Genomic DNA, 26521 nt, shown 5'->3' with positions numbered 1-26521 from the left:
TGTACTTTGGGCTGAGTATCGATATTTTAATTTGGTGTATGTGTGTGTTCTTTGTAGTACGTGCTTTGGGTTAAATATAAGATGGAGTCGGTGTTGTAGTCCCACAGCCTTGTTGGTTGTATAAGATGTCTTGGTGGATCCATCTGATGGTTAAGGCATCAAGTCTACATGCTCTCACACTGTGCTTAGACGGTTCGAGTTCCGTTAGTTAATTTTCACCATCAGAAAGTTGGCTTTCAGGGTAGGAGAGGTGGTGGTACATATTGCGTGCCAAAAGCTTGGATTAGATTAGAAACCTCATATGAAGTGAGAGCATACGATACTGTTGATGGCAATTCATCCATCATTCACTTCATCTCATGGGGTCGCCGTCAGGAAAGAAAGGGTTGGACACACATAAATTATTAGATGATTTCCTTCAGGTCCCTTTTCGCGTAACTTGCATATACTAAACCGTATTCTAAGTTCTTCGAGCGTAACTACGGTACTTCATTAAAGGAAAGTTTGGTCATGTATTTTAATTCAAGATCAGTTCCAGTTCTTTTTGAATTTATCCAACACATTGGCTGTCGCAAGCTACTAGCAATGTGTTCATTGATTGCAAAAGGCACTTGGTAAAACCCAGTATGAAGTTACTTCAAGTATACGTTACAAATCTGCCTAATAACAGAAGAATATAGGAGAAAAAATAGTTCTGTATAGGTCAAGGTAAGGCGGCGAAGCCTGATTAACAAATGAGCTGCAAACCTCTTCAATCCTAAAGCTAAACAACCATTTGCTGTCGATCCCCGCACAACTTTAACACGAGAGTCACGACGCAACACTGTTATTATGAGCAGTAAGAGCTCTTCACTGTCCTTGGCTGGCTTAGTACATGGCGATACAGTCTGCGTACTCGATACAAGGAACTCCTCCTCGACGTAAACATCACGGAAATGACGTTAAGATTGGCCGCGCTCTCTCACGAGTTGACACTTCATACCAGGGTACACCCACTTTTATGACCTGGGTAATGTGGACTGCCGGTGCGTGTCTAGAGAAAGGACTAACCCACTACGATGTTCAATCGGTACTGACGAATGGATATGATCTGACGATGGTAGAGGAGACCAAGATATGAATATGACAGTGGTAGAGGAGACCAAGATGTAAACATGACGGTGGTAGAGGAGACCAAGATACGAATATGACAGTGGTAGAGGAGACCAAGATACGAATATGACAGTGGTAGAGGAGACCAAGATGTGAACATGACAGTGGTAGAGGAGACCAAGATATGAATATGACAGTGGTAGAGGAGACCAAGATACGAATATGACAGTGGTAGAGGAGACCAAGATACGAATATGACAGTGGTAGAGGAGACCAAGATGTGAACATGACAGTGGTAGAGGAGACCAAGATATGAATATGACAGTGGTAGAGGAGACCAAGATGTGAACATGACAGAGGTAGAGGAGACCAAGATACGAATATGACAGTGGTAGAGGAGACCAAGATACGAATATGACAGTGGTAGAGGAGACCAAGATGTGAACATGACAGTGGTAGGGGAGACCAAGATGTGAACATGACAGTGGTACAGGAGACCAAGATGTGAACATGACAGTGGTACAGGAGACCAAGATGTGAACATGACAGTGGTACAGGAGACCAAGATGTGAACATGACAGTGGTACAGGAGACCAAGATACGAATATGACAGTGGTAGGGGGATGCCAGGTGAAGCTTAATAGTAATGTCTGTATTTACTGACGGTAACCTAACCTGTCACTCTAGCAAATGTCGTGGTGCTCCGTTCTGAATGTTTATACGAAAGTAGAGTAGAGTATTACACTACTGTTGCAAAAATCATGGCGTCTGTTAGACGCCTACATGTCGTCTCCTACCTGGAACCCAGTGATTGTTCCGGTATCGGGTACGATCGGAACATGCATATTTCATGATAGTGATATATCCTTGACTTGGATTCTCATGAAAGTTTAATGGCAGGAACTACAGATAACGTGGAGACATTGGCAGATTTCACAAGTGCATGGGATTCTGTTCTCTTTTCATTCTCTTTGTCTGTAAAACGAGTAAAAGGAATCGTGAAACAAAGATGTAGGATTGAAGTGAAATGGGGTCACAAAGTTATTTGTTAAGTGAATTTTTGTTCAGGCGACATAAATCTCGTTTTCTTGGAGCGAGAGTTAAAAGGTGCGAGAAAATGTGCGCTAGTCACCCGATATCCGCACGTCTTTACCGCCCAAGCGAGCTCAGATCTCTTTGCCATCGGGCAGGGTAAAACCGAATGACAAAATTGACGCGCAGGCAGTCTAAATGATACTTCTTTTTATTCCGGCTAAAAGTTTCTGCACTTTGGTCCAAGTAGTTCCTGCCGGGTCGGGGATTTTAATGGTGCCTGATTATTTCTTATGATTCGGGGACTGGCTGCTTGTTTTATCCCAACATTTTCCTCCTCATATTCAGAGAACACAGCGCACTACCAATCACCACAGAAACACGCAATAGTGATTACATCGCAAGATACGGGGTTGCGTCAGGAAGGGCATCCGGTGGTGAAACAGGGCCAAACCCACTTGTGCGACACAGTTCGCACCCGTGACCGCATTGAGTGCGAAAATAGAAATAGAATGTACTAGGCGAGTCGGCCGTGCGGTTAGGGGCGCGCTGCTGTGAGCTTGCATCCGGGAGATAGTGGGTTTGAACCCCACTGTCGGCAGCCCTGAAGATGGTTTTCTCTGGTTTGCTATTTTCACACCAGCCGCTTGCTTCCCACTGCTACCCCTTTCTTGTCTCCTCGTCGCCATAAGACCTGGCTGTGTCGGTGCGACGTAAAGGCCAGATCATGTAAGATGTGCATTCAGACGATTCGCCGCCATTATGTACTAAAGAAATGTTAACAGCTCGTTTCAAATATTGGTACATGACGGTAAGTGGCAGGCACTGGATGAGTGTGGAGACTACACTAAATGTCCTGCTATCACACGGTATAGCTAATTATGTCTTTAATGTAATATTTCTCGCTTCTGACACGACAAATGAGTTAATCGAACGTAGATCTAACAAAGCTTGATGAAACATTATTCAATTGTCGACAACATGTCTTCATTCATCTCAAATCACCCATTCACCAATTCATGTAGTCATTCACTCATTCAATTCAGTAATGTGTTGAAATTGTAGGATGAGATTTGTGACAGAAAATAAGCTAAGGAACGCGAACACTTCTGTGGCACACCAGATAACATACCGACAAAATAAACAGGTCCAAAAGTTATCAACAAAGCATACTTTAATATTATGCTTTAATAAACAAGTACGTAAATGGAGACAGGTTTTAAAAATTTTACTAGGTTAAACAAAAATGTATCGCATTCTTAAAACTGGCCTGTTTTTTAAATATAATTTTCAGTACTTTTTGCAAAATAAAATCATGAAATAGATTTACATGCAAAGCAATATAAGACGTGAGTGAAGTCAAAAGAGGCGGTTCCATGATTACTTTAAAGGAAAATAATCGATGGCACACTACACAGTACATTGACACGCTAGTAGGAAAAGTTTTGCCATCCCTGCCCTAGACTATATAACATTGTTAACTTCTAGGACGGAGTAAACAATATTTAGTGACGTAATAACCAAATAATTGTAAGAAGGAGAATGTCTCCCCAGTTTCAGCCGATCCGGAACTAGGAGATGGGAGTGTTCTATTCTAATGTTAAATTATCTGATGTTGAAGAGTTAACATGAGTTCTAGGAAGTAAGGCCGCAGACTTGACCCCGTAATCTCACAACAAAAGACTTGGCAAAGTGAAACAGCCTTAAACTAAATTTAAATATTGGTAAAGTCATCCTCCCAAGAAGAAGCGACCAGTATGTGATTCGGCGATTTTAAAAATCGAGGTTGATAAAGTCCTAGAAAACGACAGTCTAAACATCTAGAATATTGTACTCCTCGACTTATTCCGCAATTGCTAGAATACTGTGAATTACATTACATTTATAGTTTATCTGCATTTAGGCCACTGTTTCATAAAACTGGCCAGGTGCGACAATTTCGACAATAATGTCAGATCTGACAAATATGTGATTATGTCATTACAATTTTCTGTTTCATAAATGTCACTTGACAGGCAAAATATGTTACCTTGTCAAACTTAAAGAACTTGTTTCATAAACGCGACAATTTTACGTCACACCGGGTAAGTTTACTGCTCTAAACATCGATATCGATCATTCGATGCGATCAACAGTCATCAGGTTAATCATTTGCTTAAAAACCCGGCGTGGTCTCATTTAAGTTTCTTCACTACTGTGGTCACTGGACTTTATTATCCACAAGATAACTTAAATCACAAAATATTCACGAAAATAAACTCCCAAGTTAAATGCCTGTCAATTCTCTAATGACAGTTCTGTAAATTTGTAAATGTGTCGAAAAGTAATGACATATATCTGCTTCATAACACTTCATGTGCCCTACAATTTGGGAAATATGGCAAATTTCTACTCGTCAGTCCAAAAGTTTTATGAAACAATATTTGTACAATTGTCGTACAAATTGTATTGACAATTTTGTAGACTTATAAGGTTTTATGAAACAGGAAATTGTCAACATGTGAACCTGTCTGATAATTTCCTCTTACCCAGGGCCCAGTTGACAGATTGCCTGTCTTTTCTCACATAATTTCAATAAAGTGGAAATGTATTTAACATCTCCCGCAGTAAATTATTCGAATCCCTTATGCCTCTTCCTATAAACGAATATTTGCCCCAATGAATGCCAACTTCATATTGTGATCTTCCTACTTTTAAACACACCACTCGAACTTATTCGTCTACTGATGTCATTATACGCCATCTCTCCACTGACAGCTCGGAACATACCACTTAGTCGAGCAGCTCGTCTCCTTTCTCTCAGTTCTTTCCAGCCCAATATTTGCAACATTTTCGTAACGCTACTCTTTTGTCTGAAATCAGCCAGAACAAATCGAGCTGCTTTTCTTTGGATCTTTTCCAATTCTTGAATCAAGTAATGGTGGTGTGGGTCCCATACACTAGTTGTTATCACACCGAGCTCGGTAGCTGTAGTCGCTTAAGTGCAGTCAGTATTCGGGAGACGATGGCTACGAACCCCACTGTCGGCAGCCCTGAAGATGGTTTTCCGTGGTTTCCCATGTTCACACCAGTCGAAAGCTGGGGCTGTAATTAAGCCCACATACGCTTCTTTCCCACTCCTAGCCGTTTCCTGTCCCATCCTTGCCATAAGACCTATTTGTGTCGGTGTGACGTAAAGCAACGAGAGATGTATACGCTTTCTCCTGTATATTCTTAGTACAACCCCCAAATACCCTCATAACCATGTGAAGAAATGTGGAAATCTTATTCACAACCTCGTTAATGTGATTACCTCATTGTAGACATTAACATCTATTCTAGATGCTTACAGCAGTCCCCCTGAGGTACATTCCTTCCATGAACACAGTAATTGCAACATTGCACTACAGTATGAACTTTCACGAAACTTTACTAAAATAAATTGTTTCCAACTTTAAGGGCCTGTGATACGCGTGTCAGCCAGACACGTAGGCTGAACTTTTGCAAACTGGAAGTTAAACACTTTCTTGCGTACAGCCCATGGATTTTAACGATGGTATTGTTATGCGGAAGTTGTAGTAACATTTTTATTGCGTTGGTAACAGTGAGATTTAGCGCCGCGGTATACGTGTTTGTTTAGGTCTATTCCTTTTGCAATTGTATTAGTAGAATCCAATATCAGACTCTTATTAGGCTGCAATGTGGAAGTTCAGGTCGAAAACAGAATTAGGACTGAATACGAAGAAATGTTAAAATTAATTAACTGTATAACGAAACGCAGAAATTGTTGTACAAATGTACAAATGTTGTACTGAAAATGTAACTGGACGCAAAAGTTAAGATTCAGGTTATGTATCTTATCAAATAATTATTACCACACGGTATAATTTTGTTTTTTGTCTAATACTATTTACGAGGATGATCGTTACGGCGAAAGTAAAGTTTATATTCGTAATTAATGCCACTCTATGCGGCATACGATCATTAATTTTATTATTAATTCAATGTATTGTTGCTAATTTAATATGTAGTTAGTTTCTTTTTTCAAGACAATGTTGGAATAGTAACTCGCAAGAATTTATCTCACATTAGTGTAAATACTTAGTAGCAAGTTGTTATGAAGTCAAAGAATATCAGCTCCTTAACGTCCTCATTCAACGGAGGAATCACCATGATACCTGTACTCCATATGTGCGTCGGGGATAGATTTGGAATAGAACCTGCCATAACGACTACAGCTACCTAGGAAGCTTGCTTGCTTGCAACTCATCTAGTCAGTAGCAACAACTTGCTAGCTAGGAGAAATCTTTAAAAATCATGTGATATCCGGACAGGAACCATTATATATTTTATAAATATATACATAGATTACATTATAACAACTTATTTTTCGGATAGCTAAACTCGAGAATATTCTCCCAGATTGCACATAAACGAACGTCGTAGTACGCGTTTTCAACCGAACTTCCAGATAAATGTGCAAACTGCCACATACATTTAAACCGCACTTGTCTGGCCGGAAGTAAAGGGCACGACGTCACGGACAAGAGGTTTCTCAGTGTTGCCTTTGACATAATAAGTTAATAAAAGTATGATTCTACTTTTTTATTTTTTATTTTCTTAGTTTTGGAAGTATATAGAACTTGCGCAATTTACCTGTAAAAGTCTAGCTCCATTATTACTGCGTGTAATAAATACTATTTTGCACGTCGGAAAAAGCGAAAATAATACAGCAGACATCTGACCTTTTTTAATAATTTCCTACACGTCCCAACGACACAGATATGTATTGTGTCGACGTTGAGATGCAAAAGGACTAGGTGTAGAAAGGAAGCGGCCGTGGACTAAGTTAAATTACAGCCCCAGCATTTGCCTTCGTACAGCTTGAAAGAAGTAAGGAAGGATTGTGGCGTTAGAATAAGAATTCAGAAAACGAAATTCATGCAAACAGAACATGAGCGCTGTTATCGCCCTGGATGGAAGCACAATTTGAAAGAGCGTGACATTTGAAGAGCCTGGAATGTTGGCTTAGAGGGGAATGGGAATACCGGGTGCGAGAAAATGTATTTATTTAGTAAACGAATGTCGTTCATCAGTAGCGGGTCATTGTTACAAAATGATCATAGAACGCTCTACCTGGGAATTCTGTTGATATTCAGATTGCAGTACAGGACAGAACAATACGATCAGTTGTACAGTGAATGGTATGTTCAGATTACAATCTAAAATCCAACATTGGGGGGGGGGGTCTTAGAAAATAGATTCAACAAATCTGTTGTTTTTACAGCTATGTCTCTGTGTGTTTATTTGTTTCATTGTGAGTTTCTGTTTATTTTGTTTTTGTTAAATTTCCATTGGTGGTTGGGGGGGGGGGCTCACGCCTTGGTACCAGATTCTCTATCGGTAAAACGATTTATCTTCACATTATGAGCTCAAGCTTATGCCATGCCATCTCTCCACTGACACTTTCGAACGTCGTCTCCTTATGCTACATTTGTGTGACACTATTTTTTCTCTTATTTTTGTCGGAAACCATCCAGAACAAATGGAGCTGCTTTTCTTTGGATTTTTTCCAGTTCTTGAATCAAGTAACCCTGGTGAGGGTCCCATACACTGGAACCATACTCTAGTTGGTGTCTCTCCTTTACATCCTTACCACAACCCCTAAACACCCTCATAACCATGAGCATAGATCTGTACCCTTTATTTACAATCCCATTTATGTGATTACCTCAATGAAGATCTTTCCTTATAGTAACACCTAGATACTTACAATGATCCCCAAAAGGAACTTTCACCCCGTCAACGCAGTAATTAAAACTGCATCGTGAAATGTATAACCTGACTTTTAACCCCGTTAATCTTCATACCGTTGTCTGCTGTCCATCTCCAGCGGGATGTGTGGCTCAGACGGTTGAAGGGTGGTCAGATACGTCAGCCTCGTACTGGCACGTAAAATTTAACCCCTCCAGGACACCTCCGCGTCTACAAAAACGATTGTCCAGCTCACAACTCATCCTGTAACTTATTTACTACTCTGTACAGTAATTTGTGTAGACTGTATACCTGCCTCTGTGGATCAATGGTAGAGTGTCGGCCTCGGGATCCCACGATACCGGGTTCAAACCCGGCAGAGGTAGTCGGATTTTTGAAGGACGAAAAAAGTCCATTCGACACTCCATGTCGTACGATGTAAAAGAACTGGTGTTTACCCGACAAAATTATTTAAATATCAGCCACAGACACCCAGGAGAGTTTCGGTTTACTCGGTCTGCCATCTAGTAGGCCTAGAGTGAAACACAACGTCGAAATTGACGAGCAGACAGCCAGAGGGCGCTTGCACACGGTAGCTGAGGCCATACGATTATTATTATTATTATTATTATTATTATTATTATTATTATTATTATTATTATTATTATTATTATTATTATTATTATTATTTGTAGCCTGTATGTGAAAACATAACAGTACAAAAACTTTGCGTCTAGTAATCCCGATCGAAATTCGAGCTTCTGATTTTCACAGTGCCTAACTTACGAGTACATAGTCCGTACCTGACTGTTACGCCACCAAGACCGCGGGCTAAAAGCACTTTCCTAGCGCGGTGGACCGGATTGCGCCACCTGGAAGCGAAACTAGGCCGCCCGCTGCACTGAGAGAAATCTCCATGGAGCGGCCATTGTTAGCCCACCCGCTGCCATTTTCTGTGTATGACACACGTTTTAAGTACCGGTATTTAATTTGTACATTTGCCATTTATACGGTACATTAGGTAATTCACCGTTTAAAACAATAGAGTTAGAGTTAATTCTGATAAGTAGCTTAGTCTAGCGTGTTGTAAGGAGCGTGTGTATGCAACTGCGTGTTATAGTAGCGGAGAGTCTGCCTAATGCCACTCTGCATGGAAATGATCAGGACTCTTTTGTAAAATCAGTCGAAATAGTTTGGTTTTACCGTTGGGGAGTTGCCACTTGGTTGCACATAGCAGCTTGCCCTTACTGTATCTCGGAACACCGCGACACGCTTACAAATAATTACAACAATGAAAACTGATACTAAATATCATATTTTAGTTATAAAATGATGTGTAGTGCACCTGGAGTCGTATTATGCTGAACATTTAACTCCTGTCACACATTATTGGACAACAGTGTGTAATGCAGTCAGTTTCGAGCGGGCTCTCTCTTTCTTAGTTAATAATAGACTAGGCTTATTATTTGTACGGTTTGACATTTTACAAAGTTTATTTGAAGAATGCTTTATTTAATTTTGTTCTTTCTTAACCCTGGAGTGGTCGCGTGGCGTCTCAGAGACACCACACTAGATTATTTCTGTCGTTACAAGAAAACTATCAAGGCCACTCACTGCAAATTCCGTCTACCTTTCAAGAAATTATTCACAACCAACATAATTAAGCACCAGTACACCTGTGTTACTCTAACTCGTGTGCTCGTGTTACATTCGTATTAACGGCGTCTCATAGACGCCACGCGAACTTCACTGCTACAAAGTAGAAATGTTCCCAGAAGTGTTCAAACCCGGTGACAAAATATCGTCACGCATTTACCTCGTGAGAAAGATGTTCTGAAGCTTGCTAAAACACCTGAAGAATGCTGTGAACCATTCTTTAATGACACATTGCTATCAACTATAGTTGAGTGCGCACGCGGGAAAAGTGGACAGGTTCAAAAGAAGTGCAGCAGGAAAGGGACGCTCCATCTACCGACATATGTCAAATAAACGCCCCAATTGGCATGCTGTACTGTGTTGCAAGGAAAAATGTAACCACACGAAACCAAGGAGATTTGGACTAGCGATTAGACGGGTGTAGACAGACGCTTTAGGTTCCTAATGGCCATCCTTAGTCGATTTTATTTCAATAAATTAGATTCAGTAATTTATAATCATCCTTTCAAAACGTCCTAAAATTAATTAAATCATTGTTAGTATCTTGGGATAGCATAATTGCCTCAGAAACGAAATGGCGTCTTCTATGGCACAGAATCGTGTGCTACCACTGCAGGGTTAAATGGAATGCATTATTGGGCTAGTTACTACAACATGAAACCAATTTGAGTTAAGTACGAACATGTAAGTGGCGCAAGGTTGGCAGCTCAGCCGGACACGGTCAAATAAAGCCTATTACATATTATTTCTTTAAATATGTATATAATTTGTTATGACTAGATTGCCTGCCAAAAGCCTGGATTAAATTCCAAACCTCTCCGCAGTTCTCATGTGGAGTGAGGTCACATGACGCTGTCCGTCGGATCGAGACCTTGAGCCTTGGTGAGGAGTAGGCTATGTACCCGCACCAGGTTTCACCCTCTCCCTCACTATCATATATCGCGTCATTCTTTTCATCTCATTGACTCCTCCGATGAGGTTGACGTCGGGAAGGGCATCCGGTCATGAAAACCCGCCGCGAGAGATTCATCTCAATTTATACCCGACCCCGTAGAGCAACGGGACAAGGGTTCGACAAACTCACAACAAACATTACTTTCAATAACAATCTTACAACAACGAATAACCCCTTTGTTTATATAACTTGGCAATACTTCCACCTGCTGTAATTAAATGCATGTTAGTTATTCGTGGATTTTGGTGTTCTATTTGAGGAGCCTTCGTTGCGTCCCTGAGCCACTTTGAGGTTAAAATGTTCGATCCCGCCGAGACCTTTCCACCAAGTAGGAAGACAGTTCTGATGAGTAGGAAATGTTAAAATAATACAAAATCCATTCCAGTTATTTGACGGGGTCGGGAAGCCCCATCTAGCGGCGATGATAGCGTACTCCTCTCGCGCGACGCATGGAATGATATTGAAGAGTGTTGCTGGAAAGAAAGACGACAAGGAAAACCCCCGCTTTGTCCAGCGCACGGAACTCAGCGGTGAGAGGCTCCGCCTGAGCCACGGAGACTCTATTAAATTAATATCAATGTGAAATTCACTATTTGTATAGAGCCTATAGTAAAAAAACCGAGCTCGGTAGCTGCAGTCCTTTAAGTGCGGCCAGTATCCAGTATTCGGGAGATGGTGGGTTCGAACCCCACTGTCGGCAGCACTGAAGATGGTTTTCTGTGGTTTCCCATTTTCACACTAGGCAAATGCTGGGGCTGTGCCATAATTAAGGCCACGGCCGCTTCCTTCCAACTCCTAGGCCTTTCCCATCTCATCGTCGCCATAAGACCTATCTGTGTCGGTGTGACGTAAAACAAATTGTAAATTAAAATGCATAAAGTTTAATCAAATTGTACATTGATTTTAAAATGACATGGGCTAAAGCAAAGGAAACTCATCTCCTTGGAGAGGTGGAAGATGAAGGCACTTGATGTGGTAGAGTGGTTGGCTCTACGTCCCCATGAATTAACCTGCTACTCATTTTTGGTGTAGGCTGAGTGAACCTCCGGACCATGTGCACTTCTTGTGCCATACCGTCATTGGATGTCGGCTGTCATCAGGATGATGGGAAAAGAGTGGAGGTCCGGAGTCCATACTATGCGCCAAGATATGTGTACTTCCGGAAGTGAAAATCTCGTTCCTTAAATGTTTCTACTTCCTGACGAGGAATGAAACCCAGGTCCTTGGGGTTGAACCGAGCCCGCATTTAGCTCATGAACCTAGGTTATATGTTTAATGAAAGAATATAATATTTAAAAATTGGTGGTATGCATTATGCAGTGCAAAAATATATATGAGCCAAATAATTTTTTTGAGGCATGATGTATTTTTATATTAACATTATTTACAAAAAGGAATTCCGTGTTTGTTAACAAAAGATACTTGCAGAATTTAGAATGAAGTATTTTTCCCGCCTAGAATGAAGGTGAAGTTGTAATAAACGACCAATCAGCCGAAAAGGACAAATAAAACCCACCATTGTCTAGCCTCGTGTTCCTACACTCGAGACATAAAAGGATTTTTCCTCAATTTCTGAACCCTAGTTCTAACATGCTCTCTCTGATGGTAAAATGTTTCTCCACCAACGGGACCTAACCACTGACACCTTAACGATCGTAGCCACCAAGCCGTCTCCTTAAGTCCTCTATTGTCCTTAAATTAAGTTGGCAGTATTTTCTTTTTGCGCTTTTTCTTGCCTTTTCTTGTGGCCAATCCAATGTTTTGGTGCACGCACGTGATGCAACTGCATCCGAGCTCTTACCAAATTAAGTCCACCGATTAGATGATTACAGTAAGTCGTGGAACTTCCAGAAGTAACCTCTCACCTTTACAGCTTAAATGTCAGCCACTGTGTTTGTTCACGTAGCGAGACAAAGACAGATAATTTAATATTGTAACCATTGCAAAATTGTATAATTGGTCATTAGAGCTAAGACGCAGCTTACCTGCTCTGTTGTTCAACCTGCCCCGGGTAAATCATGCAGAACTAGTAGCTCCTCACCGAAAAGCTCATAAATGGTGAGCGTAGAGCAAACACATGTTATTAGTTTCTAAAGACACTTGCAAGGGGCCGTATCCTCAGTTCCCTGTCTTCAGCTTCATCACATGGTATGTTTCATAGTGAAGGTTCATAATATCAGTTTTTGGTCAGTTGGTTTTATTCCTAATCTAAATAACTAGAAAACAGAACTGGAATACGTGAGTCCTATAATGATTTAACGGGGGTCCCGCAGGGGAGTAGGATGGGACCTTCATGTTTCATGTTTTATATGAGTAAAGAACTCGCTTCGTGCACGTGATAGAGTAAGTTGTTCTTCCTGTGTTATGGGGTGATAGTACCTCATGTAAATACCTAGGTGTTAATGTAAGAAATGATCATATTAACGAGGTAGTTAAGAAAGGGTACAGATCTCTTCACATGGTCAGGAGGGTAGTTAGTGGTTGTGGTAAGACTGCAGTTAGAGTATGGCTCCCTCACTTCATACGAGAACTAGAACAGATCCTAAGGAAAGCTGCACGATTTGTTCTGCGTGATTTACTGAAAGAAGAGTAGTGATACGAAAATGTGCAATATTTAAGGTGGGAAGACTTGCGAGTAAGGAGAAGAGCTGCTCGACCAAGTGGTATGTTCTGAACTTTGGAATGACATTTGATAAGGAATAAGCTTGAGTGGGGCTTTTAAGCTAGGGAAGATCATGATACAGAGTTAGAATTCAAGAGGACAAATTGGGGCGAACATTCATTTAGAGGAAGAGGAGTTAGGGATTGGAATAATTCACCAAGTGAAATGTTCCATACATTTCCGAGTTCGTTGAAATAATTTCAGAAAACATTAGGTGAACAACTGATAGGAAATCTGTCACCTGGGGCAGAGATCAGAAAAATGTGATCATCGAACTCGCTCTTCCATAATGTGGTAGACCGTACTCCTAATGTGTATGCAAACCTCATAGCATAACCGCTGTGTATTGTTCCCATTGTAAATTGTTAGTGCCTAAGTTATTGTGTAACTTCGTCCTACCGGGCGAGTTGGCCGTGTGGTTAGAGCCGCGCGGCTGTGAGCTTGCATCCGGGAGATAGTAGGTTCGAATCCCACTGTCGGCAACCCTGAAGATGGTTTTCCGTGGTTTCCCATTTTCATCAGGCCGCTTCCTTCCAACTCCTAGGCCTTCCCTATGCCATCGTCGCCATAAGACCTATCTGTGTTCGTGAGACGTAAAACCACTAGCAAAAAAAAAAAAAAAAAAAAAAAAAAAAAAAAACTTCGTCCATGTGCCAATCCAGAATGTGTGAAAAGTTGTTGAGCTGGCAGTCTTGGGATGACCTGGCCAACAGTTCATCGACAGAAGTGTCGCGCGGACACATTGGCAAGGAATCGGCTGAGACCTATTAACGTAGAGCCCCGGTATTTGCCTGGTGCGAAAATGGGCTGCCGAAGTGAGGTTCGAACCCATTATCTACCGAATGAAGGTCACAGCTGCGCGACCCTTACCGCACGGCCAACTCGCTCTGTCACAGAACTACTTCAACGGGCAGCCAACAAAAGTGAAATTGCGATGTGGACCACCAAATACACGCGTCTCTGTACTTTCGACGTATGTGAACCACAAATCGAAGACCCCCATAGTTGTGGCGTCCTCTTGTCAGCTGCTCCATGAGATAAATAGGTAATTAATCAGTGAAGGCAATCAAAGTTAAATTCCTTCTTCACCATAAACATTCTTCTACTACATTCATTGAGAGAATTCTAATTTTCTCACGCCCTTGGGACTTAATTGCTATTCTAGACAACACATCGGTGAGCAGTACTCATTCAAAGTCGAGTTCCCGCTGCGTGTTTCAGCGTGATATCACGACTGATTGTAGTTCCGGGTCTATTTATTTCATCCGCCAATGTATAGTTCGTGTCACTTTCAATCAGTCATATTCTAATAATAATAATAATAATAATAATAATAATAATAATAATAATAATAATAGTTTTTTCGTCCCATTAGCTCTTTTTTCACGATTTCATTCGCAGTGTTCATCAGTGGTAGATTGTTTAAGCCACAGTGGATTCTCCATCCTGCTATGTAATACATCGATTCTGCTACTTTTATCGGTCAAATGTGAACGCAAATGTCCCGTTAAATTTCCGTTCTATATACGAACGCAGTTCTATGAGCTGGTTTTTATAAGGAGAAGATGTTCAAGATATTTCTTCGAGGAATGGTTAGTTGCTCCGTTACATTGAGCTCCTCCGGCTGTGACGTACTTAGCTGTTCTTGAGAGCACTGTAGCACACTTCCTGTCATTCTCATCTCCCACTTGCGAATAGCTCAACAGTTTATTTACTGCTTCTACATCATTGCAGGTTTACTGGCATTGGCATACACCAAAATAAATAAGTAAATAAATAAATAAATGGTATGATGCATTAAAAGTCAGGTTATACGTTTCACCAAGACGTAAAGTACCTCATGGCGAACACTGTAAGTAGCAGTGGCGTATGCTGGGATCAAGACTTAGGTTACCGGTTTTCGGTGGTTGGTTTAGTGAACGTCAAGTCCTAAGCGTTTTGAGCTGCAGCCTGCTGTGTTGTCAAGACCGCTTCACAAGACACTACCCTCGCTTCCTCAGTCGAGATGGTAGCCTAAGGTTTAGCAAATTAAAGCCCGGCTTTGTGGCTAAATGGGTCGAATGCTTCCCTTTCGTCCGATGGGCCCGATCCAATTTTCGTACTCTTAATTCTCCTGGCTTGGGGACTGGGTGTTTATGACGTCTTCGCCATTCATTTCATGCTCATTAGGTCACCAGTAAGCCTAGACAGATGCCATGAATTATTATTATTAGTAATAATTGTGTCCCGCAGGAGTTCTTTTCCGTGCCAGTAAATCTACCGACACGAGGCTGACGTATTTCAGCACCTCCAAATACCACCGGACTGAGCGAAGATCGAACCTGCCAAGTTGGGGTCAGAAGGCCAGCGTGTCAACCATCTGAGCCACTCAGCAAATTATTATTAGTATTATTATTAAATAAAAATGTTTAATTTTTCACGGGTCTTACCCATTGTTCACTGGTCCATTAGCTTCCTCGGGAGATCAGTGGTAGTGTCCGACCCATGATCACGGGTTCGTTTCCAACCAACAAAAGAGAACACTAAACGTGAAAGATTGCATTTCATTTTAGCAGATGTACCAATAAAAAGAAAAGTATATTACTGCTATAACAGCAGCCCTGCAGTGTCTCCCTACAAGGATATAGAAGTAAACCGGCATTCTGTTATCTATGAGTAAGAGGTGAGTGGCGATCTGACGGAGCGAAGTCTAGCAAGCCGCACGAGTTGAGGGAGGGACGAGAGTCTGGCCTGCAATATCAGTGACTGATGACCTTGCTCTCAGAAATACGTGCGACGTTTTTTCTCACTGCTTTCAAGTTTTGTAAATGGAAGAATGGGTCAGATGCTTTAGATTTCCATCATTCTCGTATGAGGTTTGGCCTTCACCGATAACCTTGGTAGCCCTCAGTATACAACACTGGAAGTACCTACTTGTTAATATCGGAAAGGTCTTCCTTGGGATAATCATATTAACAAGGTTGTAAATAAAGGGTACACATCTCTTCACATGGTTATAAGGGCGTGTAGGGGTTCTAGTAAGGATGTAGAGAAGGCGTCTAAGTCTGTGTTAAGACCCCAACTAGAGTGTGGTTCCAGCAGGATTACTTGATTTGAGAACTGAAAAAAAAAAATGCAAAGAAAAGCAGCTCGATTTGTTATGTGTGGTTTCCTACAAAAGAGTAGTCTAGTGTTAAGAAAAGTTTGACATTTTGTGCTGGGAAGACTTGCGAGTAAGGCGACGAGACGGTAGACTAAGTCGTATGTTCGGAGCTGTCAGTGAAAAGATGGCGTCGAATGACATTAGTAGACGAATAATTTTTAATGGAACATGAAGATAAAGTGGGAATTCAAGATGACAAATTGGAGAAAATACTCCTTTATAGGAAGAGGAGTTAGGACAGGAGACATGTTCAATACATTCCAAACTTCTTCGAAACCATGTAAGAAAAGTAAAGTCCGCCCCTTTGGTGTAGTGTGATTAGCTGCCAACGCCGGAGGCCCGGGTTCGATTCACGTCTCTGCCACGAAACATGAAAAGTGATACGAGGGGGAACGGGGTCCACTCAGCCTCGGGAGGTCAACTGAGTAGAGGTGGGTTCGATTCCCACGGCCGCTTCCTTCCCTCTTTCTTGTCCATCCCTGCCAATCTTCCCATATCCCCACATAGTCGCTGTTGAGCGTAGCAGGTGAGGCAGCCTGGGCGAGGTACTGGTCCTCCTCCCCAGTTTTATAGCCCGACCGAAAGTCTCACGCTGCTGGACACTGCGCTTGAGGCGGTAAAGGTGGGATCCCTTGTTGAGTGCAAGGGAAAAAGCTACCCTGGAGGGTAAAGAGATTAAGAAAGAAAGTTTTTTTTTCAAGTTACTTTACGTCGCACCGACCCAGATAGGTCTTATGGCAATGATAGGATAGGAAAGGGTTAGGAGTGGGAAGGAAGCGGCCGTGGCCTTAATTAAGGTGCAGCTTCAGCATTTGCTTGGTGTGAAAATGGGAAACCAGCGTAAACCATCATCAGGGCTGCCGGCAGTAAGGTTTGAATCCTCTATCACCCGAATGCAATCTCACAGCTGCGCCCCCAAACCGCACGGCCAGCTCTCCCGGTATGTATGTATGTATGTATGTATGTATGTATGTATTTATGTATGTATGTATGTATGTATGCTACAGCGTTAGAACCAACTACGGTTCATGAACTGCCACTGTGTGTGTACGTATGGTTAGTTATGTCTTTTGTTTCATAATTCAATATCAACATGTAATTTACCTGAGAGGACCCTGAGGTCTAACTTCGCTACCGCTAAAAACATGAATATCATCAAGTACGGCTTCGCGTATTATTAAAGTAAAGCTCTCCATTACTTCAAGAATAGTTTTTAGAATCATTTACATCGACAAAAAGTACGACTTCATCTATTTTTAAAATAAGAGATCAGTTTGTTTGAATAATAGCAATTAGAATCATCTACATGAAGAAAAATAGCAACTTCGTCTGTTATTAGATCACATTCAAGAACAGCACACGCAACATCACTTTGAATGATAGCGGTAGAATCAGTCACATCGACAAGAATATCGATTTCATGTGTTAAATCCAAAGCTGTTATCACTTTTAATACGAGCGGCCGAATCATTTACCTCGACCTGACTACATGCGATATTAAATCCAAAGCAAGCATCACTTTCAACAATAGTTTTATAATAATTGACATCGACAACTCACCATGGACAGGCGGTAGAATCAGCTGACGGCAGCAGTTCCAGCGAGCGAGTGGTGATTGCACGGTACGCACTTCCGAACGTCTGAGGCTGTACTAGAGGTACCCGCTCCTGCTAACTGGCTCACCGTGATTGGCCAAGGCCCCCTACCATACTCGGCGAATCGGTTATGTCATCGCACCTCTGATGGACCAGAGCTCCCGGGTTACTTTGCCAAACAAATTGACCACTTAAAGCAAGCATGCAAGCAGACTTACCTAGGCTACGGATTTACGTCGAATCTGAACCACTGTGGCCGGCCTTATAATTTCGGAGGTCACACATGCATTGATCGAGATTCGAAGCGTGGCTAGTCTGATGAAAAGCCAAGGGCATACCACTCGACTTTAATGCTGTGTGACCATTTAAAAAAGTCGTAGCAATTAAAAGTGTGAAATCGGGCAACTTATGTTAGTAAACCGTTTCGGGGCGAAATTCCGGCACTACGGCGTCGATTTAAATGCACTAGCGCTGAAACGCCTGTCATAAAACGTGACGCTATTTTACAACATTCATAATTACGTGCCTATTAAGGATGTCGCCATTGTAATTACATCGTTGCAAAGAAGAACTCTTAAAGTACAACAGAAAATTCTGTGAAAACAATATGGCCGCCAAATAAGATCCCATTTTAGCGGTATCACGGTGGAGGGCAGTCGATTAACTTCGCAAGTGTCATGACGAGTCAGTCCAATTTCGAAAAACGAAGTGTCGTATAGAAGCCTATATAATACCTGCAAGACGACTTAAAATGATATCAGTTGGCGAAACCGTTAGTGAATAGAATACTGTACTCCCATCCCCCAATTTCGGATCAGCTGGAGCAATCCGAAGTGTTTTTGATACATGCATGATTTTCCTTTTTATAATTTCTTTACATATTACAATTAAACGTATTAACTATTTACACCCTATCTTTAAATTGTAGGTGTTTACATTTATTTATTTATTTATTTATTTATTTATTTATTTATTTATTTATTTATTTATTTTCGTTGTAGATGTCTTCTTATTAGAAGCCTCTGTGACTCAGGCGGCAGCGCGTCGGCCTCTCACCGCTGGGTTCCGTGGTTCAAATCCCAGTCACTCCATGTGAGATTTGTGTTGGACAAAGCGGAGGCGGGACAGGTTTTTCTCCGGGTACTCCGGTTTTCCCTGTCATCTTTCATTCCAGCAACACTATTGGAGAGTATTTCATTTCATCCCTCAGTCATTAATGATTGTCCCGGGAGTGCGACAGGCTTCGACAGCCGGCACAGTTCCTAGCTCGCCGCTAGATGGCGGCTTAATTCATTCCATTCCTGACCCGAAAACAGCCTGTGGATTTTCCTCTTTCTTCTTCTTCTTCTTCTTCTTCTTATTATTAAGAAGAGGACAATTCAGCACGATTTCAAAGCAGTTGGACTCGAGAACAAGAATTAATTTAACATCCTTCTTAAGACTCACGCAGAAATGACGCATAGAAGGGTGATAGCGATTTCGGCGGCTGGTCCGTGGTCCGACAGCTCTGCACTCTGACCGGCCAACCGAGGCTCTACCTGTGTATTCGGCAGACGGACAGGACTGGTCCCCGCCATCGGCTGTCCTGAGAATGGTTTTCCGTGGTTTTCCATTCTCCTCCATTAAGGCGAATGTCGGGACAGTTCGTAGTATAGGCCACGGCCGCCAACCCCCTCACATCTCCTTCACCGTAATAAATCTCCAGGCCTGAGAGACGGCGTCAGTGTCTAAAGAGGCCCGCCTTCCCCTTCAGGGGAGGAATGAAAACATTTTAGTAGCAGTCGTCAGGCGAGTTGAGAAACTTAGATCGGAAGGAGTGAAAAAGTAGTGGGCAGATCGCAAGAACCAAACGGAGAAAGTACTGTGTCTTTATTCTTGTAGGGCAGACTTTATGATGATCCTTATTTGAAGAGGCCTAGCTTGAAGGTCATTAAGGAACATGCGCATCTTCTTCTTCTTCTTCTTCTTCTTCTTCTTCCGGCCTGTACCGACCATTGTCAATTCTTTCAACTATAGCTAAGGTCTTCGATTTTATATTATGTTTTAGACTCACAAGACCTTTAATATCAGAACACCGACATGGATTTATTGCAGGACGGTCTACAGCACTGTAACAAATGTCGTAAATTTTAAGCAATCAATATCCGCAGAACTTGATAGAGGCGGCCAGATAGATGTACTGTAGTATTAATTTACTGATTTCGAAAAGGCCTTTGAGAAAATTTACCACGACATACTCCTCAAAATATTAAACATGCTTGGATTAGCTTACCCACTACTATGTGTTTTCAGCTCCGGCCTAAGAGATAGAAAGCACTATGTCGTGTAGACATGAGTTTGACAACTTTCATTCCTGGAGAAGTCTTCCTCGTGACTTCTGAAGACGCGGAGCTAAACGGCACGGCACAAGCCTAAGTACGGGCCGTGAAAGAAACTCATCCAGAGAACACTCTGTAAATTCAATAACAGTCCACGGGGCCATGGATGTTCCTCGCACTAATCAATGACCTACCTGAACGAATAACATGTTCAGAGGCCTCTTATTCGCCGACGAAATCTGTCGTCACCAACTTCACTGGACAAACGTAGCGAAATGTGTTTCGATGTCGTCCACCCGACATTGTTCTCTTCAGCTATGCAGTAGGCCACGATGGTCGGGAATTCACCCCACACATACAAAAGGTAGTTACTGACTCATACAGGACATTGCGATTTCTGATGAGGAATGCGTCTCTCGTCAGGCCCAAAGTAGAACACGCAAGCGTTGTATGGAATCCAGCAAAAAATAGTATATTGCATAGATCGAAAAGAATCCGAAAGAGATATTTAAAATATTTACATTTTAAAAAATCCGAAAATTTTCCACATATGGTACCTAACAAGGAACGTCTCCTAAATCTAGAAACAGAAAGCTTGGAACTGAGAAGAAGAAAGGATGACATGGAGTTTCTGTACAAAACTGTAAATTCCATCATTTATGCCTCTTGATCTTCCACGTGGTCTGCTTTAATGCGAGGACAAATGCAACATTTCAGAATAAAAAAGTCAGAACAACAGATCACAAAAATATCCCCACTATGCAATGCCTACAACAGTGCACCTTCTTGTTATGTCCTGCATTAGTTGCCCTGTTCTGTCTTTTTATTGTGATTCGATCCACCCATCTCACCTTTAGCATTCTATTGTAGGTGATATGTCTACTTCGACAAAGTATTAATGTACTATCCGACTGTTACTTTCTTGTTAGTAAATTTGTGTAATTTTAAATATATATTTAGATTTTAGATATTAAGTTCTTCCTAAAATGTGTTATTTTTAATAATTAATGGTGCGGCCAGTATCCACTATTCTGGAGAGAGTAGGTTCGAACCCCACTGTCGGCAGCCCTGAAGATGGTTTTCCGTGGTTTCCCATTTTCACACCAGGAAAATGCTGGGGCTGTACCTTAATTAAGACCACGGTCGCTTCCTTCCCACTCCGAGCCCTTTCCTGTCCCATCGTCGCCGTAAGAGCTATCTGTGTCGGTGCGACGTAAAGTAACTAGCAAAAAAAAATGTATAATGACTAAGCCACCAGTAACACTGGTGTACAAAAAAAAGTCTTACTTCTGGAGGAAAAATATGTTATTCTTATAGAAATGTTAACGCTGAATTCAAATCTGGTGTTAGTTTTCATACATCAGGGATAGTTTAAGAGTAATATATCAATGGAAAATATGGACATAAATTTGCCACCACAAAGTTTCATGTTTATTTCTTCCTTTTGTATTGAATCCGTCTTGACCCGAATTATACTCCAGCAATAATCGGCTAACATTGTGGGCATCCATTTCCCTTCATACCTTTTCTCCACTATAATGAAAACTTTTTCGATGCTCATCTGATACATCACCACAACTCTCTGGAAAGAGAGTCAATGAAACGCACTTTCAAGGACATATTGCATCCTAAATCTTGACAAGCTTTGACCATTTCTTTCACAAAATCTTTATATTTACGGTCTCTTCTACTTGCAAGGAAGTTTTGTGTTACATTCTTGAGACTTTGTTTGTCAGACATACAGATATATCGAATAGAAATACAAAAGAAGAGAATATTAACAGCAATACTCACTTGGTATATCTGAAGAGGCCAAATAAATACATTTTAAATTGGTAGAAATCGTTGCATTGTCACTGTGATCTTGAGGTTAACATGCCACACTATCTGAAAAATAATATCAGTGCCTGAAAAAAGAATCTGAAATAGTAAAGTTAATGTTGCCGTCTATTTAATTTTTTAAAAGTCCATATTTGCCGCAAACAATGATAGCATATTTGCTATATATGTTCAGATTAATGGAAAACTGTCCCTGATAGCGCAATACTGATTTCAGATTTGAATTAGCAGTGTAGATTCCTTTTGTATTTACAAATTTTCATCCCAGAAACAGAACCTTTGATGATGATGATGATGATGATGATGCTTGTTGTTTAAAGGGTCATCGTCCCCAAGAGAACCTTTGTACACAGTGTAATTGGAGGAACAGCTCTATTGGTGGTATGAAATAAATAAATATGTGGGGTCGTAGGTACGAACTGTGGTGCACATGTCGATTGGGCACTGTTTTACGGCCGGATGCCCTTTCGGACGCTAACCTTATATGGAGGGATGTATTCACTATTGCGTGTTTCTGTGGTGGTTGGTAGTGTGGTGTGTTGTATGAATATGAAGAGGAAAGTGTTGGGACAAACACAAACCCCAGTCCCCGAGCCAGAAGAATCCATCAGAAGCGAGTAAATTCATTGAACCCAGGAGCCTCTGACTGTTCAGCCAAGGAGTCGAACATCAAGGCAATACGTACAGCCAGTTTACAGGGTTGGTACTGCGAAGGAATCCGATATTCTCCTTCTGGGAACGTAACATACTACACAGCTCACTGACCTTAACATATCTTCTTGCGCAAGGCTAGACCACACTACAACTGAATTCGATGCCTCTACGCGAGTTGGAGTCAGACATTTGAGTGGCGACAGCAGTAACAAGAGTAGTTTAATTTCTAGAAAACACAACTCTGAGAATTACAGTAGGTGAAGTGTTTTCTGATCCCGTAATGAAGAGGGGCGTCCTTCAGGGAACTATTATTGGTCCTTTATGTTTGCTTATATGCAAATGATATGAGTAATGAAATGGAATCACAGAGTGGGATGTTTGCGGATAATGTATAGAGTAGCGAATGAGTTGCAGGATTGTGAGCGACTTTTTTTCTTACAATCTGCTTCACGTCGCACCGACACATTTAGGTCTTATCACGGCTATAGGATAGGAAAGGCGTAGGGGTGGGAAGGAAGCGGCCGTGGCCTTAATTAAGGTACAGCCCCAGCATTTGCCTGGTGTGGAAATGGGAAACCACGGAAAACCATCTTCAGTGCTGCATCTCCCGGATGCAAGCTCACTGCTGTGCGCCCTTAACCGCACGGCCAACTCGCCCGGTAAATCAAGTAGTGCAGACACTCGCAGGAGATCGGGCATGCGCTGTTGTCGATGTGTAGTGTGGAGTGGTGTTGAACTGAAGAGTGTCCATTTCACCGCTCTAAAGGACGTTTTCCAACTTGGCAGGTTCGATGCTGGCTCAGTCCAGTGGTATATGAAGGTTCCCGAATACATCAGCCTCGTGTCGGTAGATTTACTAGCACGTAAAAGAACTCCTGCAGGACAAAATTCCGTCACCTCAGCGTCTCCTAAAACCGTACAAGTAGTTAGGGGGACGTAAAGTCAATAAGATTATTAGAAAGCACGTTTTCAAAAAGTTGATTAGCGTTCGTGGATTAAAATGGAGGTTGCCCGTGGCAAAATGCATGAGAATGTTATCGAGGATTACGTGAAGCCTGTGCATTACTGTATAGGACGACCCTCCGTACTCACCAGACATGACCTGCTTACGAAGTTGAAGGAACACCTCCGAGGCAGCCGATTTCCTGACGTGACAGTAGGGCGCTCCGTGGCTGCCATCAATAGAGAACGCCTTGCCAACGGCTTCCCGACATTTGGTAAAAGTCTTTGCGGGTTATGGCATGGAAGGAATGTACTTGTTAGTTATTGCCACTACTTTACTGCCCGGCTCCATGGCTAAATGGTTAGCGTGCTGGCCTTTGGTCACAGGAGTTCCGGCTTCGATTCCCGGCAGGGCTGGAATTTTAACCATTATTGGTTAATTTCGCTGGCACGGGAGCTGGGTGTATGTGTCGTTTTCATCATCATTTCATCCTCATCACGACGTGCAGGTCGCCTACGGGTGTCAAATCAAAAGACCTGCACCTCGCGAGCCGAACATGTCCTCGGACACTCCCGGCACTACAAGCCATACACCATTTCATTTACTGCTTTACTTACAGCCTTACTTATTGACGTATTGGTGAGAAAGGTTACAGATCTCTTCACGTGGTTATGCGAATATTTAGGGCTTGTAGTAAGGATGTAAAGGAGACGGCGTACAAGTTTCTGGTAAGACCACAACTCACCAGGACTACTTGATACGAGAACTGGAAAGCAGCTCAATTTGTTCTGGGTGATTTCGGAAAGAAGAGTAGTGATACGAAGATGTGCAATATTTAGGGTGGAAAGACTTGGGAGTAAGGAGAAGAGTTGCTCGACTACGTGGTATCTTTCGAATTGTCAGTGGTGAGTTGGCGTGGAATGACACAAGTAGCTTTTCAAATTAGGAAAGATTATAGTATAAAGATGAAAGTGGAATTCCAGAGAATGAAGAGAAATGACAGGAGATCGTTAATTGAGGCGCACTACGTCCGTCTGCGGCAGTCTTTAATGAAGCATGTAGATCCAATGGACTTTCCTAACCTCATGCTAATAATTCCAGCATTTAAGACAAAACAAGTCATTGCCGATAAATATGAGATCTCAAAAAAAATGCTGATAATTATATCAACAATTGCATGCATAAACAATTTGCGCCAGGCTGAGCGCTGGCCCAACTTGTGAGGTCTGATCCTGGCTCAAAGCAGGATCGGCCGTTAGGGGGCGGGGACGAAGGACTCTGATACAGTGACTACCCCCTGGTTCAAATACGTCAGCTTCGTGTCGGTAGTTTTACTGGCACGTAATGGAACTCCTGTGAGACCAAATTCTGGCACCACGGCGTCTCCGGAAACCTTAAAAATGTAGTTAGTGGGACGTAAGACAAATAACATTATTATTGAAAAATTGCTGCCTGGGCATATATCTTAAAAGCCATCAGCCAATCATAAGGAAGCTAAAATATGGAGTAGAACAACACCACAGTGTCAGTGTAACTTTTATAACTGGGCGCAAGAAAGGGGGACATTTTCATTTACAACCAACGGCGAGTTTAGGGAGATCAGGCTTCATAATGATGGTAACACCGCTGTCGACACAGCCTAGAACTTACGAACCTACTCTAATTTAACTTTCCATGGCAGCTGAAACATTGGAGTTCTATCATTTATAAACATGAAATATTATAGAATTAACGGAATTAAACACGAATCAAGATAACATTTACGAGTCGAGATTATTATTATTGTACCGGGAGGTACACCTCAACCCCGCGCATTTAAAAGAAGCGCCTCAAGGAACTCTATTAAACAAAACGTGAAACAGCTACTGCATGAAGTTGGGACATTAATCACAAGATGTCACTCACAAATGATTGAGTAATATGTTATTTTGAAGTTGCCTAAAACTCAGTGGATTTTTTTGTTTTGTTTTGGTTTACGTCAAGAAGTTTGAACTTTTCTCCATAGATGTCATTATAAAAAACTGAGGTAATGCACTCTGGTGCAAGGTAAAAGAATTAGTGATTTAAAGAAGTTTTGTGTTCATAGGTTTTCACAACTAAACTAACTTTCATTTATTTCAATATTTCAAGGTTTGCAACACTTCCTTCTCACTCCGCCAGCTTTTGAATCTGGCCAATCAGAAATTTTCTGTAATTATTTTTCAGCCAATAATAGGCTTCTTGTACCTTTTGAATTATCCAATAAAACTGATAGGGTGTGTCCGGATTTAGTCCAGAGCCTTCTCGAAACACCCCCTCGGGTATATAGGCTACCTTGTCTTATTGATCGTCGACCTACTGAGTGTGTGTGTGTTAAGATGGAGGCGCAGCGCCTCATTTTTCGGCGGGCAGTACAGCAGCCCAGGTAATGGCCACCAGTTTTATATCTATGTAGCATCTCCGCAGTCTTACCCGAGGGGAAGGTTCTAATTTCTAACTCTGTAACCATCCATTTGTTAAAAATTTAAACTACTTCTTGCTAATCATAAAAGTCTTTAACTGTAAATCGGGGATAGAGAGTGCGTTACCCTCTCCAGTTCCCCTTCAATTTATCTTGAGGTGACTACGATTTTGTAACTGTTTCTCTTTCTGTAAAGCATTAATTAACCTTCTTTCTAGTCACCTCAGTAGCTTGGGATTATCCTCTGTATCATCGGGCCACGAGCCCAAGTAGGGTTTTAAAAACCGGGTTTTCAAGACGCGCTAGTGTACGCCTCCATACATTTTGTGTTTGGGCCAGTAATTTAACCTATTCTTCTTTTCCACGAAGGCCCAGTAGTTTGGGTAATATATACCTCTGTGTACCAAAATCGTTACTTGTAGGTTGGGCCTAGAGAGGCCGAATAATGTAAATCTGTCCT

The 26521-nt window shown here is 41.8% G+C and overlaps 1 protein-coding gene across 1 annotated transcript in view; it reads right to left on the bottom strand.

Annotated features, from left to right (window-relative positions):
* The window catches only part of LOC136882426 (major facilitator superfamily domain-containing protein 6), a 130268-nt gene extending 112341 nt beyond the window's left edge, over positions 1-17927 (bottom strand). The window contains exon 1 of the mRNA XM_067155070.2: positions 17833-17927. The gene's annotated coding sequence lies outside the window, so the exon portion shown is untranslated. The remainder of the gene's footprint in view (positions 1-17832) is intronic.
* Between the last annotated feature and the right edge of the window lie 8594 nt (positions 17928-26521).

Source organism: Anabrus simplex, chromosome 10 (assembly GCF_040414725.1).
Source record: "Anabrus simplex isolate iqAnaSimp1 chromosome 10, ASM4041472v1, whole genome shotgun sequence".
NCBI classification, from domain to species: Eukaryota; Metazoa; Arthropoda; class Insecta; order Orthoptera; family Tettigoniidae; genus Anabrus; species Anabrus simplex.
This window is presented reverse-complemented; position numbering and strand designations above follow the sequence as displayed.